Source organism: Quercus lobata, chromosome 9 (assembly GCF_001633185.2).
Source record: "Quercus lobata isolate SW786 chromosome 9, ValleyOak3.0 Primary Assembly, whole genome shotgun sequence".
Taxonomy (NCBI): Eukaryota; Viridiplantae; Streptophyta; class Magnoliopsida; order Fagales; family Fagaceae; genus Quercus; species Quercus lobata.
Window position 1 is genome coordinate 10,645,094 of NC_044912.1, and position 12,490 is coordinate 10,657,583.

Here is a 12,490-nt window from a genome sequence, read left to right on the forward strand (position 1 = left end):
TTAGATTTAATGGGTCTGTTATGTGAACATGAGTTCTATCTCATATTAAATTCATAAATATATTCTAATAATGTAATGCTTAGTGTATAAAAAATTAACAATACTAGAATAAGATAGTTAAAAAAAAATCTGATAAAGTGTAAATTGATTATATTTCTCTAATTTATTTATTTTTAGTCGTTGAAATAAACAAACAACCAATAAAAGAGAAGTTAGTTTTCAGCACCAGCCTCTACAATCAACAATATGCCAGCAAAACTACCCTGCAGATTGCACTACCAGCCCCATCGGCAAAAACTACCTTGTAGAAAGTAGAAACCATCTGCAACACCAGCCCCTATACAGTCAACATATTATACAAATAGAATCCAAACAACATGGCAGTATTGAACCCTATCTACAACATATTGATATTCGAAATAAATAGAGCATCAATTTTCTGAATAAAATTGGGGTTTTGGAAGAAGGGATGAAAAAATTATCATCCTTGCAACAAATATGATCCTCCTTGCAGAGACCAGCTGCGCTTCTGTAAGGGAAAAAGAGAACTCAATAGACACTATCTAGAGAGGGAGAGGGCTTGAAAGAGGGGGGAGAGAGAGAGAGAGAGAGTAAAAGAGTAAAATTCAGCAAATTTATATTTGGCTTCCTCAAATATGTTGAGGAGTTTGTAGCTCTATTGATATTGAATTCTCATTATAAAACTGGGTATGCAACATATTACATTTGCTATATGGTGAGATTGGCTTGAACTCTTGATTTCTCTTCTTATCTTTATCTCGACAATCTTGATGTTGGCTATCACAAGACTGTGTGTGTGTGTGTGTGTGTGAGAGAGAGAGAGAGAGAGAGAGAGAGAGGTGAGACTCTTTGTTTATTTATTTATTTTTATGTGACGCTTGAGTGATCCGAAAAAATTTAGGTGGAAAACAATCTTAAAAAATTATGTATATTTTTTATAGGTTTTTTGTTGATCAAAAATATTTTTTCTTTAACATATTTTTCTAGATATCACTAAACATTGAAAAAATGCGAAAAACTATTTTTATATAAATTTTCATTCAAACAAACGGAATGGAGGGTATAACCTAGTGGTCATTCATATTGGTTGTTTTAAAGAATCTTACACAGGTATATACTATATAGGTTTATTTCTTTTAATTTTAATTTTTTATTTTTTATAGGAAGACTGCTACTTTATTCAAAATCAAATAGAGAAAGATACATCATGGTTAAGAGCTTGCACTAAGAAGTAAGGAGTCTCTTCCATCCATGCTATATAATCAACAATACTTAAAGCATGTTTTGCTAATAAATGGGCTAATCTGTTACCCTACCTACAAATGTGTGAGAAATCAACCCAGCCAAAAACCCCATAGAATCCAAGTATACCCAATATGACAGATGCCACAGAGGATGGAGGAGAGGACTGGCCACACAGAGCATTATACACTGCCAGAGAATCCCCTTCCATAATGAAATCATAGATGCCTACATCCCTTGTAAAGTGAAGCCCCTCCTCAACTGCCTTCGCCTCCACCTCTAGAGCTCCCAAAGGGGCATTTATCTTCTTGCTTAGTGCTGCTACCCCCTGGCCATATTCATCTTGGATTAGGACCCCAAACCCTATTGATTTTCGTGTTCTAAAGACAGCACCATCCACATAAATTTTGTATCTTGTCAACGGTGGAGGAGACCATCCCACAACTTGGATCCTCGATGGCAATTCCGATAAGCAATTCACACTCCTGTACTCTACGAGGTATTGTGAACTCCACTGAACTATAGCCTCCCCAGTCTTCTTAATACCTTTATGGCGAACTTCATTTCAGTTTGTCCATATTGACCATGCAATAATGACCACCATCGCCACTTTATCCTCATCGTAAGCATCCAACAGCATCAAGTGCCATAATAGATCAAAAAACGATCTGATGGTGGATGGTTCAAAAGAAAAGTGGAGTTTGGTACATTGCCATATCTGCTTAGCTCGCTGGCAGCTCCAAAGCAGGTGACCTGAACACTCCGCTTCAGCATTGCACTCCTCACACCGATCCGCTTCCAACACCTTGCGTCGCTTCAGATTCACCTTTGTGGGTAGTATTTCACAATAGGCTCTCCATGCAAAGTGTCGCACTTTATAAGGGACTGGTTTCTTCCATAATAGTCTCCAAAACCTTCGAAGCCTACTACCATCCGAGCTGGACCCAGAATTTTCAGGTCGAGAGAGCTCCATTGCTAACCTGTATGCACTACAAACACTAAATAAACCACTATTAGTCTCAGCCCATATAAGCTTGTCAGGGGGTAAATGTAGGCTTAAGGGTGTTGACGTGTATTAGGGTATGTGGGCTTTAGGCCCACCTTGTTTACTTGTATAGCACACTTACTTGTACTGCACATTCTGCCTCCTATATAAAGGCACTTATGTATATTCTATTACTTGAGAAATACAATACAATTCATTCAGTATTTCTAATATGGTATCAGAGCCACTGCTCTAATTTTCTTGTGTCTTGCAGTCTTGTTTTGTTGGTATTTTCCGCTGCATCAACTTCTGTGGTTAGTAAACCCTTTCAGTGCCCTCTCCCAACTACTCTGCCACTGTTAGAGGTCCTCAGGGTTGAATCTTCACCGCCAGAAGCTCCTCCTCTGCCGCCAAAACCACTACCATCATCGGATCACCTCTGACCTCCGATCAGGACATAAGACATATCACCATGTAGATTTTCACTTGCTCTACACATCGCTGCCAGAAATATCCACATCTAACCGTCCACGCGCCGCCACGCGCTAGTCAAAGTTTCAGCAAAGAATTCAACGCGCCTCACACGCCACCAGGGTATCTCCGATCTTGTTGCTGCCGACACCATAAGAATCTTCCTTCTCCGATCTGCATCATCAGCAAAGAATCAGCTTCATCGGATATTCCACGCGCTCACACGCGCTGCATAAATTTTTGACAAAGTTGATCCACGCTCCTCACGCGCTCCACGCGTCATTGGGTTAGCTACTAACGTCATCTCTGACGTCAGCCTTAGCTGATGTCACCTGCTTACGTCAGTGCCACATCATTTGCTGACGTCATCACCTGTCAACCTGCTGACGTCATCCGTTGACTCTTCTGTTTTGAAAGTTGACTTTGACCTGGTTTGACCGTTGACTTTTTGGCAGAGTTGACTTTTTGCAGTCCAGGTGCTCCTTACCCAGTTTTTTGCGTAGATTTCATTTTTGCAGTCTGTTTTTGCATATTTTGCTTCTAAATGAAAAATAAGGACAGATCTTCTTTTCGTTGCAATAATCGTTGCCGACGATCCAACAAACGTTTTTGCAATTTTTGCAAACGTTTTGGCCACAATATTGAGACTTACTATCATCGCAACAAATCAGCTATTTCAATTTCCGCTGTTACTGTTGCTAACACTGAGAGTGTCCAACCAATGGCTCCCGTCTCTGCACAGTCTAAGTCTTCAGGACGCACTTTCACCATGTCCACAGATGACCTTAAAAATATCATCGCCAATGTCATTCGTATGGTTGGTAATGCATCTTATTCCTCTCTCCTTCCTCTTGGCTTATAGATTCTGCTTGTTGCAATCACATGACTCCTCACTCATCCTTATTTTCTGAACTTAAACCTGCACCACATCCTCTTAATATTCACACAGCAAATGGTTCCACAATGTCTGGTCATAATACAGGTTCTGTTTTGACCTCCAATCTCTCGGTTCCTGGTGTCTTTAATGTTCCTAACCTTACTTACAATTTATTTTATGTGGGACAATTAGCTGAGTTAGGTTATCGCATTATCTTTGATTATTCTGGGTGTATTGTGCAGGATCCAAGGACGGAACAGGAGCTTGGGACCGGTCCCAGAGTTGGGCGTATGTTTCCCGTGGACAACCTTCGTCTTCCACTTGTTGCTCCTGTTTTTGTTGCTGCAGCTGCTGCAGTTTCTTTTACTCCTTCCCTTTCACTTTGACATGCCTGACTTGGTCACACATCTTCTTCTAGGGTACAACAATTGACTTCTAGAGGTTTGTTAGGTTCAATGTCTACAGAAAATTTTGATTGTGTTTCATGTCAGTTAGGAAAACAACCAGTTTTGCCTTTCAATACTAGTGAATCAATATCCACTAATATCTTTGACCTTATTCATTTTGATGTTTGGGGGTCTTCCTCTGTCTCTAGTATTTGTGGATCTCGATATTTTGTTATCTTTGTTGATGATTACTCTCGCTATAGCTAGATTTTTAATATGAAATATCGTTCTGAGTTATTGCAAGTATATTTTAATTTTGCAAAAATGGTTGAAACTCAATTTTCCAAACGTATCAAAATTTTTTGATCTGATAATGCTCTTGAGTACACTCAATATGCTTTCCAAGCTGTTTTGCATTCTTATAGCACTATTCATCAACTAACTTGTCTAGGTACCTCTCAGCAAAATGGTAGAGTCGAACGAAAACTTCGTCATATTCTTGACACTGTTCATGTTCTTCTTCTCTCTGCCAAAGTTCCTGCTCCTTTTTGGGACGAAGCTGCTCTTCATGCTGTTCATGCTATTAATCGCATTCCAAGTCCTGTTATTCAAAATCAAACTCCATATGAGCGCCTTTTTGGGTCACCTCCAGACTATCACCACCTTCGCTCCTTCGGTTCTGCTTGTTTTGTTCTTCTTCAGCCACATAAGCATAACAAACTTGAGCCTCGGTTAAGGCTTTGTTGTTTTTTTGGCTATGACGAAACTCAAAAGGGGTATCGGTGTTATGAACCTGTCTCTCATCATCTTCGTATCTCCTGTAATGTTGTCTTTTGGGAACATCGCTCCTTTGTCGAGTTCTCTCACTTCCGTGCTCCCTATCTTCCTCCTCTGTTTTAGATCTTTTTCTAGATGAGGCACATATTCCTTCTGTAGCTTCTCCTGATCCTCCTATGGTTGCTCCTGATTCTCCTATAGACTTTTCTGTCCAACCACCAGATACCTTTGATCCTTTTCCTAGTTCACCCTTTAATGAACAGGTAGAAGATGCACAGGTTGAAGATGAGCTACCTAACCCTGAGCTTGGGTCCCCTGCTCTTGCTCCGTCTGAAGATCTTGCATAAGACATTCCACCTCGTCACTCAACTCGGGTAAGATCCATTCCTACACATTTACTTGATTATCATTGTTACACTGTCCTTGTTACACTGCACGAGCCTCACACCTATCGTGAGGCTTCCACTGACCCTTTATAGCAGATTGCAATGAAAGAGGAACTTGATGCATTATCTAAAAACCATACTTGGGATTTGGTAACTCTCCCCCTTGGGAAATCTATGGTTGGTTGTAAGTGGATCTACAAGATTAAGACTCGCTCTGATGGGTCCATTGAGCGCTATAAAGTTCGTCTTGTTGCAAAAGGTTTTACACAGTATCTAAAAACCATACTTGGGATTAATTATGAAAAGACCTTTGCTCCGGTTGCTCGTATCTCATCTATTCGTGCCCTCTTAGCTGTTGCTGCTGCCAGTAAATGGGACATTTTTCAGATAGATGTCAAAAATGCATTCCTTAATGGGGATTTAAGTGAAGAAGTTTATATGCAACCTCCTCCTGGTCTCTCTGTTGAATCAAACAAGGTTTTGTCACCTTCGGCGTGCACTTTATGGCCTTAAACAAGCTCCACAAGCTTAGTTTGCCAAATTCAGCTCTACCATCTCTCGTTTGGGTTACATGGCCAGTCATTATGATTCTACCTTATTTCTTCGTCACACTGACAAAGGCACTATTTTACTTCTCCTGTATGTGGATGATATGATCATAACTGGTGATGACTTCAGTGGCATTCAAGAACTCAAAGATTTTCTCAGTCAGCAGTTTGAGATGAAAGATCTTGAACATCTCAGCTACTTCTTGGGTCTTGAAATCACTTATTATACAGATGGACTTTATATTACTCAAGCCAAGTATGCCTCTGAACTCTTGTCTCGAGCTGGACTCACTAATAGCAAGACTGTTGACACTTCAGTTGAGTTTAATGCACATCTGACTCCGTCAGGGGGGAAACCATTGTCTAATCCCTTTCTTTACAGACGCTTGGTTGGCAACCTAGTTTATTTCACTGTTACTTGTCCAGACATTTCCTATGCTGTTCATCAGGTGAGTCAGTATTTGTTTGCTCCACAATCGACTCACTATGCTACTGTTCTGCACATTCTTCGATACCTAAAGGACACTCTCTTCCATGGTCTTTTCTACTCTGCTCAGTCTCCTCTTGTTCTCCGTGCATTTTCTGATGCTGATTGGGCAGGAGATCCCATTGATCGCAGGTCCACCACTGGTTATTGCTTTCTTCTTGGTTCTTCTCTGATTTCTTGGCGAAGCAAGAAACAAACTCATGTGGTGGCCCGCTCCAGTACTGAAGCAGAATATCATGCCCTTGTTGATACCACATCTGAGCTCCTTTGGCTACGGTGGCTTCTCAAAGACTTAGGTGTGTCCACATCCTCTGCTACTCCTCTTTATTATGACAACCAGAGTGCCATTCATATTGCTCACAATGATGTCTTCCATGAACAAACTAAACACATCGAGATCGATTGTCATTTTATCCGTTATCATCTTGTCCATGGTGCCTCAAGCTGATCTCACTCTCCTCTAAAAATCAACTTGCAAATATCTTCACCAAGTCACATCCTAAGGGAAGTCTTCGCACTTTGGTTGACAACCTTAAGTTGGTCTCACATCCACCTTGAGTTTGAGGGGGGCTATTAACGTGTATTAGGGTATGTGAGCTTTAGGCCCACCTTGTTTACTTGTATAGTACACTTGTACTGCACACTTTGCCTCCTATATAAAGGCACTTATGTATATTCTATTACTTGAGAAATACAATACAATTCATTCAGTATTTCTAACAAAGGAAATTCTCTTTATGATGTATGCTTCATGGGGAAGGAAGATTGCCTCTACCACCTGCATTTTCCAACCAATTGGATCGTGTGAAATCAGCTCATTAACCCGTAGATCAGCATGCAGAAACTACCGAGGAGACATCACCTTGAATGTAGATGACGAAGGCAACCATTTATCTCCCCATAAACGGATAGACTCTCCATTTCCCACATTCCATCGGAGACCATGCTTCACCAAATTTTGGGCTACCATGATACTCCTCCAAATATAAGATGGGTTATTCCCCATTGAGGCCTGGATAAAATCTATGTGAGGAAAGTATCTTGCCTTAAAGAGACGATAGACTAGTGAGTCATGCATTACTTGGAGCCTCCATACTTGTTTAGCAAGAAGAGCAAGGTTAAATTGTTTTAATTGGCAAAACCTCATCTCCATTAGCCTTTGGCTCACACATTTTATCCTAACTAAGCCAAGGCAATTTTCTCTTATCTCCTTTTTGACCCCACCAAAAGTTTCGGATCATACTAGTCAGATCATCATAGAGAGAATCAGGTATTTTAAAGCAGCTCATAGTGAATGTCAATATAACTTAAGCTATAGCCTTAATCAACACTTCCTTACCTGCTTTTGAAAGAAGTTTCTCTTTCCACCTTGCTAGTTTTTTGCCAAGCTTTTCCTTGATATCATTGAAAGTGGTTCTCTTATTCCTCCCCACCAAGGATGGTAGACCCAAATACTACTCATGCTGCCTAATCACTTGTGCCCCAAATCTATTTTTTTATTTCTTCTTTAATTTCTCTAGGAGTGTTCTTGCTAAAAAATAAGGAAGTTTTGGCTCAGTTCAATTGTTGGCCGAATGCATGCTTATAAACCCTAAGGATTTTTTGTAAAGTGTTACATTCTTCAAGGGTGGCCTTACAAAAAATAATACTGTCATTAGCAAAAAAAAAAAAAAGTGATAATCGAGGACCACCCCTACACACTGTTACCCCTTCCATCTCACCATCATCCACTAACTTCTTTATTAAAGCAGATAATCCCTCAGCACACAACAGGAACAAGTATAGGGATAAAGGGTCTCCTTGCCATATACCCCTAGATGGTATGATATGACCCCTTGGTTTTCCATTAATTTTTATTGAGTAAGTAACCGATGTAACACATTTCATGACCAGCTTCCTCCATTTCTCCCCAAACCCCAACTTGGCCATAATGTTTTCAAGACATACCCACTTCACTCTATCATATGCCTTGCTCATGTCTAGCTTCAGTGCCATTTAACTTTTTTTTCCTCCTTTCCTCCCATTAATGTGATGCATGGTCTCAAAAGTTACAAGGACATTATCAGTGATCAACCTTCCATGCACAAAAGCACTTTGGGTGTCACTAATAATGGATGGCAAGATTTTTTTCAGTCTGTTTGCAATCACTTGGATGTAATCCTGAAAATCACATTACATAGACTAATAGGACGAAAGTCAGTCACCCTTTTGGGTTCTTTGACCTTAGGGATTAGAACTATATGAGTCTCATTAAAATTAAGGGGAGACAAACCATGATTAAGAAAATCAAGAATAGTTTTAGTAACCACCTCACCTATGATTGGCCAAAAATGTTGATAAAATAAAGGGGGCAGACCATCCAGACATGGAGCTTTTAAAGGATGCATTTGCTTCAAAGCCACTTTTATCTCACTGGCTGTAAAGTCCTTGTTCAACATCTGATTCATGTGTGGGGTCACTTTGGTTGAATGGCTTGCAACAATTCATTGAACTCTGTTGGTTGGCTTGTTGAGAATAAGGCTGTATAATACTCCACCACCATATCACCCATCTTCTATTCATCTTCTTGCCAAACATCCTATGCATCTAACAGCCCTTCCATTTGATTCTTTTTTAAATCTTGCCAATGCCTTAGCGTGGAAAAAACTTGTATTTTTGTCCCCATCCCGATACCAATTTATTCTCGAACGTTGATACCACATTGCATCCTCTTTTTCATGCCATCTGTTCAACTACATTCTTGTGTTCCTCATGTCTTGGATGTTACTTGGAGAAGTCGGTTGGAGCTCTAGCCACTCCAAGCGTTTTTGCAGCTCAGTAATTTCTTCCCAACATGTCCAAACACATTTTTATTCCACACTTCCAGCCTCAACCTACATTGATTTATGCATGAAACCAACGGGAAATCCGATTGTGCTACCAGGCCTTCATTCCAAGCATCCAACACCACTTCTTCACAGCTAGGTTCCTTGAGCCACATTGATTCAAACTTAAATAGTTTCTTCACTTATTTTCTATTGACCTTTTTGTCCAAGTGAAGCAGCAACGGGGAGTGATTTGACACTGAGGAAGTAAGGTGGTGTAGTTTTGCCATTGGAAACAAGTTCACCCAATTAGCTGATGCTAGTGATCGATCAAGCCTTTCCCGAATCTGCCTTCCATCCTTTGTTTCATATATCCAAGTGAAACTCGGTCCCACAAACCCAATATCACATAAGCCACACCAGTTAATTGCTTCCACGAAATTCATCAGTTGTTGTCTTGGTCGAGAACTCCCTCCTTCTTTTTCCAACATGCTAGTGATCTCCATGGTAGCAAGGAAGTTGTACTCAAGTACTTCATCTTGGCCCAAGACTCTGGTCTTTTCTATGTTTCAGGATTATCATAAAACCCAATCAAATGCCACCATCCATATTTGGCCCCACCATCCACTAGTGCATTGATATGTGATTGTCAAAATGTTTGAATATTTAATTTCACCTCTTCCTTCCTTAACATTGCCAACCCACCTCTAGAACCAGTACTGTCCACAAACAAACCATGTTTAAAGTTACATTTATCCCTAGCCATAATCATCCAGTCCATATTTGATTTTGTCTCCATAAGGAAGACAACTTTGGGCTCTTCTTTTTAAACCAACTCTTTCAAGGCGTTAACTGTTCGGAGGTTCCCAAGCCCCCGACAATTCTAACTTAAGAGATTCATTGAGCCCGGCGGGGTTGCTTAACAACCTCCACTGATCTAAATTCTGATGCCAAAAGCATGCTCAAGTTCTTTGTTTCCTCCTCCATTTTGATTTTCTTTTCTTTTTCCAGTACCTTACCCTCCTCATCTATCTGGCTTGCTTTCTTCCATTTGGGCCCTTCTTTCTCAACAAGACATGTTTCACTAGAGTGCCTTGGCCTATCATTTATTTTGGCCCATTGGGTCGAGGTTCTATCACATCTAAAACCTGTGGAGGCCCATTGCCTTGTTGGGTTGGTTTACCTTTGTTTGCAATCCCCACCCCTTTCCTACCCCCCTTTTTTTTTTTAATCTTTTTCAATACCCACCCATCTAGGAGTAAAAATCACATTCTCCACATGCTATGAAGGAATTGTCGTCAACACAATTTCCTAAGTACCTTTTTCCATATCTTCAGTGTCGATTGAAATGGTTCAGATATGTGCCTTGTAACATGCTTATAAATACTTAGTAACATGTTTCGGAAGGAATGCTTAACAACATGCATAGGAATAAAGATATGTTTAGTAAAATGTTTACAATGAAATGCTAAGAAACATGGTTGAGAATGGATATATGTTAAAAACATGCTCTGAGGATCAAATCCCAGGAGTAGGAAACCTATCGCTCGCTTAGTATGCATATGTGTGTGAAGGTAAGTAATATTAGTTATAAGTTATAACTAAGGTTATTAGTATCGAAATCCTACATGAGGTCGGTGAGAGGGTTGGGGGATCAGATCGTAGGATTGGTACGAGAATCATAAAATTGAACTTTCCAATTAAAAAAAAATACTAAAAAATACCTAGAATTATAATTCACAATATATATTAAAGAAACATTGAAATAAAAAGTAAAGTATCAAATTACAAATACATAAACAAAGTTCAAAAGTTACAACTCACAAATACCAAGTTCTAAGTTAAACAACTCAAAGCATACATAATGTCTCAATAAACAAAACAAAGCAAATAACAATGTTTCAAACAACTCCATAAACAAACTCAATCAACAAGACCAAAGTTTTGATTATCTTGAATGGGTTACTCAAAGTACAATTGATTTTTTTAAACAACATTATTGTCATTGTTAGCAGCCACATGTTCGCATCATCCATTAGATAATCATCAGAATCTTTTAGTGTTACATTTTTGAAGGTTCATTCACTTCATTTTCATTGGCAACACCAAACTCAAATTCATTGCTATCACTTATAGTATGTAATTCTTTATCATTGTCACCTACCCCCCCCCCCCCCCCCCCCCCCCAAAAAAAGAAAGGGAAATGGAAGTTTATATTTAATTTTTTATCAATTTGGGTTAGGCTACTGTGATAATTTGTTCTGTGTGTGTGTGTGTGTTATATTAATTTGGGGGCATTTGGGCCCAAATTTTTTTTTTTTTTTGAATTTTCCTTTATATCAATGGATCTTTAATATCGCTATGGGATTGGGATCCTAAGATCCGGATTGAGATCCCACACAGATTTGATCTTAGTAGAAATCTTAGTGAGATCAACGACGGTTTAAGTTTCCTTTTTTAGATTTCAATATATTTTAAAAATTGGAAATTCTTTTCTCTTCAATAAAATCTTAGTATTTGTTTTAACTACGAAATGGGAACATCAGTTAAGCATCCAAATGGGTTTAGATCTCAAGGAAACTTACACATATCACTCTAGTATTGCACATGTGCACACACCTTTTGCATTTTGCACCAAACATGTGTCGCTTAGTGAAAAACCCTTAATGGATGGGGGGATAATGTCAAACGCAGCCAAAATTTGGGTACAACAGTAGGGTCACAAGCCAAACTATTTTTACTCTGGGTTAAAAATCTCATGTTCGGGTCAGGTTATCAAGTTTGAGTCCAATTTTACCAGGTCTAAATGTAGTAAGCATATAAAAAATCATTTGAAATAAAAGTTGTTAATCCAACTCTTATTATTATTCTTTTTTTTTAGAAGCGCAACATTTACAATATTTTTTACAACAAATCCTAGATTTTAAGTTGCTTTTTGTTTTCTATTTGAAAATATCACTATAATTATTTTTTTTGTCATCAATAACAACCTACTACTTAATATTAGTTGTAAAAGTGTTGTGAAAAATACTGTGGACGTTACATTTTTCTCTCTCTTTTATTTGTTTTTTATCTGGTAAAAAAAATTATTTTATTTATTGATTATAAATAACCCTATTGGTTAAAATTTAGGGGCATTTTTTTTACTTGGGGCCTTAGGCGACCGCATTTTTTGCTCTATCATTCAGCCGGCACTGGACTAACCCAAGAGGCTACAATTTTGTTGATCCACCTAAGTTAAACACCATTACAATCCCTAAAAATGGATGGGTTTCCATGAGATTTAAAGCGAGTAATCCTGGTATGTACATTCTTGATGAACTATTGATTTTGGTGTGGTATTACTTTTCGAGTGATGCATGCTAGTAATAGTACTGATGGGTAATTAAAAAGTGTTTCTCGTCCATATGATTTCACACCATCAAGTACAAATTTTACTACATAATTTATAAAAATTAATGTGACACCAATCATCAAAAAAGTAAATCTAACATTCATTTATTACG